This window comes from Rutidosis leptorrhynchoides, chromosome 6 (assembly GCF_046630445.1).
Source record: "Rutidosis leptorrhynchoides isolate AG116_Rl617_1_P2 chromosome 6, CSIRO_AGI_Rlap_v1, whole genome shotgun sequence".
In the NCBI taxonomy this organism is placed as follows: domain Eukaryota; kingdom Viridiplantae; phylum Streptophyta; class Magnoliopsida; order Asterales; family Asteraceae; genus Rutidosis; species Rutidosis leptorrhynchoides.
In genome coordinates this window covers 61,326,576-61,335,221 of record NC_092338.1, presented here as the reverse complement: position 1 = coordinate 61,335,221, position 8,646 = coordinate 61,326,576, and positions in this window count along the sequence as shown.

Below are 8,646 nucleotides of genomic sequence, written 5' to 3'. Positions count from 1 at the left end.
GGAAGGAGTGTGACGGTGATAAACGTACATGGGTGGGTTATGTTTCCTTTGATTCATTGAGACACGCTACTTGGTGGGACTCCACTTCCAACACAGTTTCATTTTCAATTTCATTCAGAGTCGATGGAGAAGATGTATGTAGTAGTGGTTTTGGAGTTAAGCTGGTTACCAGAGAAAATGAAAGTGTTATAACGGAAACATCTACAGATTTCTCTGACTTTTGGGACACATATTCCTCTGAATTTTACGACAAAGACGATTATACGTTCAAATTCAAGATTGTAGATGATACAAAGTCGTCTTTGGAGATTGAATATTAAAGCTACTACGTGCTTCTCCACATCCCTTTTAATTGCTAGAAGTACGTAATGTTTTCGGGATGGGAACCCAAGAACTTTGCTATCAGGTTATTCTCTTTCTTTGTTTTCGCTCGCATTGTATTTCCTTTATTTTATGCTATTTGTGTTGTAATTGACATGGTCAAGAAACTTGTTTGACTGGTTGAGAGTTTACTTCCCAAATGACTAATGGATGTCTCATGAAAAGTGGTTTTGTGTTCAAGTCATATAGCAACAATACTTTTGGCAATAGAATTATTAGTTTGAGACAGGTGTAAATTAGAATATATTAGGATTTTACTAGGTTACTGAGTTACTCATGTTTTTAAATCAATCATATATACTTATATATCAGTCTCTGATATATTAACTCGTTTTAACCACTAGCAATTAACCTTCAATTTCATCATATTTCAGTAAATAACTTATATTATCTTGGAGTAGATACACCTATCAAGTACCTGTTTGCTAAACTTTTACTATTACCGACTAACCTTTTTGGTGAGTAGCTAGTTTATCCAACACATAATAAAAAAACACTATGACTCAGTCAGCATCCCGGCTTAGTTTTAATTAAGCGGAACCATTCCATTTTGGTTCTTCACATTCTTACACAAATAACTTATGCCAGCTACAAATGCATAATTAGTGTTAATTATAAGTAGTTATCATTAAATCTCGAGGGATTTTGTTTCAACATAATGGTTATTATAACAATATTTTTGTGACCTTGATCAAATTAATTGTAGAGGTTGGGTTGTAACAGACCTTATATTAGTTTAACAAAGACCAATTGGTCTTTGTTTGTGCTTATAATCATTACTTCTGATTGCCTACATACAATAGTCATCCTTTTTTCTCAAATGTGTCGACATTAAGTAGCGGACACCATATTAATTGTTGATACGATCTTAGAAATATTGTATTCCACAAGGTTCTAAGGTTTATACTGTTCGGGTTACCCGGAAGGACGGGTAATCCAACTCATACTCTAGTGTACGAAGTCCATCAGGATCACTACCTTCACTACCTCTACCTTCAGTACCTGGCAGTTACTAACATTTCCCTGGCCATCCCAAGATTTGAACATGGAACCTCTTGCAAGGATGTCAGGGGCCCCAACCACTGGACTACCTTTGTTGAGAAACGAGGTGTTAGGGGTAGTGGGGCAAGATAGCTCTTGCTTATTGTACTTGTAAAAAGTTTTGTTACCAGAGATATCAAGGTCATTGCTGACAGGAATCAACCAAAACATGATAGTGCCTAATCTAAGAATCGTAAGCACTAGTAGCACATATTGATAATAGTTAATCCACTAATGTCGCTAGTTCGAAACCCAAAAAAATTATGTGTTGTTAAAAGCCTAATCAAAGAAGGGATTTTCCATGAGATGCATATGTTAACCCTCCAAAGCCAGTGAGTACAACTATAATTAAATAGCCACATCTCAGTCTACTTAATTACCTTTGTTTTGAGGTTGAAGGGAGACCATTACATACATTGCAAATACTTGTTTATATAACGATACATACAGAACTCCACAATCCACACCACATGTGTACCAGATTCGAGCTTATGCAAAAAGTGTCTTCTTGTCCATATAATCCACAAATGCAAAGCCATCAATCTTTGTTGTAGTAGTCGTACCTCCAACAAAGCAAATATTCTTTCAGAATATAGATAAGTCAGATAATCAATAATATTCATGTGAAAAACTGCAAAATATCTCCAACTAATCAGTAATTCTGTAATAAACAATTACACTACATCAATCAAAACATTCAATTCATTAAAAAAAATTGAAAACTTGTATATGAATTTGAGGCTCAGATCTGTTTACAAATGAGGCAAGAGGATCAATCCGCCATGGGTGCAATAAAAAAGGTTGCAAAATATAAAGAATACTATCACATTTCACCATCCTCTGAAATTGTCCATCCAAGTTACAGATCAACTCAAAAACTTGCCCCATTAACAGCTTGGAACAGAAAATAGATAAATATCATCACTGCCTCGTATTGTTGTTGTCGTATAATATGACGAAATACCCTCACATGCTATAAGCTGTGAAAAAAGGCAAATCCAGACACCATGTGTTGATAATCTTTGAATACTCAGAATCAGATATATTAACTGAATCAATCAGACGCTGCTGTTGACCACAAAAACAAAATATACGCATAACAAAGTAAACAAACCGAACCATAAACAGAAAACTGCTGGCCTACAAGACAAATGGTTGGCAAGACAATTAACCACAAAAACTATACTTGAAACATGTACCAAAATGAACCAGAACAAACATATACCACAAAAAAACTCTCCAACGTTAGGTTAGGTTAGCAACTTTTCCTCAACTTAGCACACAATCCAAAATCACACTTGAATGCATCTTTAGGTTAATTAGCTTGCGACTCACCTCTACAATTTCAAACAACGTACCAGACTTAAAAAGCTTACTTTTAACACACAATGCTTAGGGACAACTGACAACAACTAAAAACTGAAACTATCTGCTGAGGTTTATGCAATGCTTATTTGAATCTTCAGTTTAGCATATAACTAGTATGTTATCATTCTATTGATATTTTCTAACTAACAATTAAAACTTTGTTTCCTAATCCATATTGGACTCATTCCCTCTGTTTTTCGAGACCCGATGGACTTAAATGGTTGACCCAATGTACCCAACTTTTGAAATATACTGAAGATTCAAATAAGCATTGCATAAAAACTTTTGAAATATAGGTCTTGATTGCAGGACATAAGAATAGGCTAGGCGACTTAATTGTTTTAAGATATGCTAATGTCTTTAAATTATCAATTAAAAATGGAAAAAATGAGAATGCCTGTGATAAATGATGTTTCATTGAAAGGTTCTTAAGACAAGAAATGAAACCCACAACATGAAGATTTCTCTACGCGTGTTTAGTCAGATAGGTTTAGAAATCTACTCACAATATCTCAAATTATTTTTCCAATATCACCCATCATAAATTCCGATTTTAACATAAAAACTTAATCTTCATGTTCTTGCAAACTTGAAAAAGCAATCATATACAGGTTGGAGTACAACAGCAAGTGCATTATTACACCTACAAACTGCTAACCCAGCATAAGTTGCAATATTAAACCAGGATGCAAAAAATGATAAAACAAAACAACAGCTCTCAAATGACAATTGTACCTTATCAAGCTCAAATTGAGAGTGATATCTGACAATATACCCACCATAGATAAAGCTAAAGAAACTTAAATTCCTATGATCTAGGGTGCGGATTTGTCATTTTTCATTTTTAGTTTGAGCTTGATATAACTATATAAGCATACATGGCCAAACAAGCTATAACTAATGTACAATTGTATAAATTGACAAGACTTCAATCTAATGATTCAAATACATATATAAAAGTACAAAATATAGCCTTGAAGATATCGACATTTTGGTTCTTCATAATTGAGTTTACAAAAATTTTATAATGTCAAATACGGAGTGTATAAAAGGTGCAATATTTAGACCATTTAATAACTAATGAAAAAGGCAAACTTTTCGGGCTCAGATCTGTTAATAATCAAAGCAAAGAGGATATAACCGCCATGGCTGCAAATTTCTCCAACAACAGGAAAATTGCCCCGCCAAGCTACAGTGTATCTCAAACTTTACTGATTTACTCATACAACCAAAATCTTTATCGTCACCGCCTCTAAATAATACGGAGTACTATACTAATACTATTATTAATTATTAATTATAATTATTACGGAGTATTATCATTATCATTATCATCGTTATTGTTACATTCAATTCGCAAACTCAAAGGTTATTAGCGAATGAGTAACGATAAGAAATGGAAACATAATAAGCAGCCATGGTTCTACCATAAAAGATCTACGCTTACAAAAAGGGTTGTTGATATTGAGGGCAATCGGAAATTCATCGGCGACGGAGGACGGCAACCGCCCTTAAAAACCATCCCCTCCGCTGCCTCATTTCTCGGTTGTATGAGTTTCTATTACTTTGCCCCAAGCCCTAGTTTGTTCATCGGAACGTTTCTTTTGTAGTGGGCATTATTTTACTATTTTTGACCTTGTACCTTCACCATCTGCTAACTGAGAGCAAGGGTGATTTCGTCATTTGGTACTTTTTTGGCCGGTCAAAGTACACTACTCTATATATTGCAATAATAAGACCATAGATACGAGTGATGATTTGGAGTGGAAATGGTGTACTTTTTGAGGAAAGACACTGATTGGACCATGCCAGGAAAAAGAGAGTTGTAAGATCATTTTTAACGCGACGTTAGAGGGGCCCCGTAAGGCTCGCTGACGCCCTAACGCGGCGTCAGCACAAACGCCCCCGGGGTGTCAGTTGGAATTTTCACGCGGGGTCAGAGACGCTTCAGGGCGACGTGGCAATTGCTGGTTGGTCAGGCTCAAACGGCTCTTTTGACCGTTTGAACCTTTTATTTTTTTCCTGAAAATTTATTTATTTTACTTTTATAAATACCTTATTTATCTTAAGCAAATCATATTCATCTTCATCTCAAATTCTCTCAAATTCCAAATTCTTTCTTAAACCTAAATCACAATCAATAATATGTCTCACCCGAATCAACGACCACCAACCCCGAACGAATTCGGAAACACCAACCAACGACCACCTTTTACAAACAAATACGTTTCATACACCGATATGATGAGGTACGGATCGTATTTAGGTTCGGCTTCATCAAACCCGAGTCATCTACAACAAATTCCTATTATATTCCCCAACATCGTGCATTAACACCCGAAAAACAACATCAATTATGGTTCCGGTTCATCAATGACGAAGTCCGAAAACAAATTATCGAGGGACTTCAAAAAGTGTTTCTCGACAAATATGCACACTTGCTCCAACCACCAAAAAGTGTTTCTCGACAAATATGCACACTTACTCCAACCACCGCCAACACAAAATGACGATCAAAACGAACATATATTTCATAGCATTATTCCTCAAGAAAGACAAGCTTTTAGTTGCAATTGTTCTATTTACAAGTGATATTCGTTTAAATAATAAAAGGTGAAGACAAAAGACAGATTCGACGAATTGAAGATGTAAACGACCAAAAAGCTCAAAAGAACAAAAGACAATCAAAGAGGTTCCAATTATTAATAAGAAACGTCTCGAAATTACAAGAGTACAAGATTCAAAACGCAAAGTACAAAATATAAAATTGTACGCAAGGACGTTCGAAAATCCGGAACCGGGACCAGAGTCAACTCTTAACGCTCAACGCAACGGACTAAAAATTACAAGTTAACTATGTATATAAATATAATATAATATATAATTAATTATATTAATTATATATATATTATATTTATAAATAAAAACCGTCGGCAGAGAAAGACTCCAAGGGACTGAGCTGTAATTTCATTCTCCGCGACTCGCGGAGTTTGAAGGCAAAAATGCCGCGAGTCGCGGAGCCCCAAAAGTCGACTTTTCCTATAAAAGCAACCGAATTCTGATCGCAAAACATAATCTTTTTCTTCTTCTCTCATATATACGTAAAATATATATATATAATTTATATTTTAATTTTAATTTTAATTATAATTCTAATAATAAGGGTATGTTAGCGAATGTTGTAAGGGTGTAAGTCGAAATTCTGTCCGTGTAACGCTACGCTATTTTTAATCATTGTAAGTTATGTTCAACCTTTTTACATTAATGTCTCGTAGCTAAGTTATTATTATGCTTATTTAAAACGAAGTAATCATGATGTTGGGCTAATTACTAAAATTGGGTAATTGGGCTTTGTACCATAATTGGGGTTTGGACAAAAGAACGACACTTGTGGAAATTAGACTATGGGCTATTAATGGGTTTTATATTTGTTTAACTAAATGATAGTTTGTTAATGTTAATATAAAGATTTACAATTGGGCGTCCCTATAAATTACCATATACACTCGATCGGACACGATGGGCGGGGTATTTATATGTACGAATAATCGTTCATTTAACCGGACACGGGAATGGATTAATAGCCACTAGAATAATTAAAACAAGGGTGAAATTACATTCAAGGGTAATTGGTGTAATTGCTAACAAAGTAGTAAAACCTTGGTTTACACGCAGTTGATAACCTGGTGTATTCATTAAACAAAGTATTAAAACCTTGTTACAATTCGAATCCCCAATTAGTTGGAATATTTAACTTCGGGTATAAGAATAATTTGACGAGGACACTCGCACTTTATATTTATGACTGATGGACTGTTATGGACAAAAACCAGACGGACATATTAAATAATCCAGGACAAAGGACAATTAACCAATGAGCATAAAACTAAAATCAACACGTCAAACATCATGATTACGGAAGTTTAAATAAGCATAATTCTTTATTTCATATTTAATTTCCTTTATTTTATATTTAATTGCACTTCTAATTATCGCACTTTTAATTATTGTTATTTAATCGCACTTTTAATTATCGTACTTTTTAATTATCGCAATTTTATTTTATCGCACTTTTATTGCAATTTCATTATCGTTATTTATTTTACGCTTTAAATTAAGTCTTTTATTTATTTAATATTTTACATTAGGTTTTAACTGCGACTAAAGTTTTAAAATCAACAAACCGGTCATTAAACGGTAAAAACCCCCCCTTTATAATAATAATATTACTTATATATATGTTTGTATTTTTATAAAAGTAAACTAATATAGCGTTGAGCTTTGTTTAAAAAAGATTCCCTGTGGAACGAACCGGACTTACTAAAAACTACACTACTGTACGATTAGGTACACTGCCTATAAGTGTTGTAGCAAGGTTTAAGTATATCCGTTCTCTAAATAAATAAATATCTTGTGTAAAAATGTATCGTATTTAATAGTATTTCCTGCAAAAATTTAATACTATTTTGTATACACCCCCTACGACATCAAGTATTTTTGGCGCCGCTGCCGGGGAACTCTCTTAAAAGCCGGAAGCGCAACGCTAATATAAAAAAAAAAACGTTTTAAATATTCGAAAATATAAAAAGAAAAACAAAAATATAAATATTTTTAGGAGTTTGATAAATATTTAAGTTTTATAAAGTTTCTTTGTTTTTATTTTATAAAAACATAAGTTTTATTTAAGTATTTTGTTTTTATTTAAAAACATAAGAAAAAAAAATATATATATATATAAATCTATTTTTTTTATTGTTATAAAGTATTTTATTTTTATCTTAGTTATTAAAGATAAGTTTTATTTAGATTACATAAATATTTTAATAAGATAATATAAACAGAAAAATTAAAAACAAAAAAAAAAACAAAAAAAAAAACACGTAAATTTTAAACTGTTTCAGATCTGAATTTCTGAACCCCGCGTCTCGCGGGGTTTGAAGCTTTAAATACCGCAAGTCGCGGAGGGGACCTGACACACGGACAGGAAGCCCTAATCCTGCATTTATTACGGATTATTATTAATTATTATTATTATTAACCCTAATTATTATTATTATTATAATTAAGTTTATTTTTAATTTGAGTTTTATTTAATTTATATTTTAGTTAAATTAGTTTAATTAAATTGTAAAATTAATAGTTTTATTAAATAAATAATATAAAAATAATATTTTTATAAAAATTGTAATTTTTACAACTTTTTGTATATTTTTATATTTTGTCCCTTTTTAATCGTTGTAGCGTAATATTTGTATTTTTTCGCTCATATTTAATTTTAAACTTAGTTTTTGCCATAGTCATTTTTACTCCTAGATTTTTAGGTTTTGCCGTAGAATTCCTTAAGTACTTTTTCTTTAGACTAAGATTTAGGTACTTTAGAATTTTGCGACGCCTTTTTAAGTTTTAGTTTCTTTTTAAGTTATTTCCATTTGGGATATAGTTTTTCCTGTAAGCTTTAATATTTTTAGACACCTTTTACTATGTATCAATTATCATTCCAATTAGTAATTTCAATTTGCGATTATAATTTTAAGTTAGTTGTAGTAATAAGGTTAGGTTAGTCAAGTATTTTTAAGTTTTATAAGTTTCTTTTATTTTTCCGTCACCTTTTATTTTTCAACCATTTTTCTTTTTCGACCTTTTTCGACGAACTCTTTTTCTTTCTTATTTCTCGCTATTCTAGTTTTAGGACATAGATTTTTATTCTACTTCTTATCTAAATTTCTTAAAATTACGAAAATTTATTTTAAGTGGTTAAATTAATAGACATCAAAATTTTCTGGTTCGTAGTAATAGTTGGATTTGTACGTGGACCGGGTTATTGGAGCCAAACAGTCCTCAATTATATTGAGACCA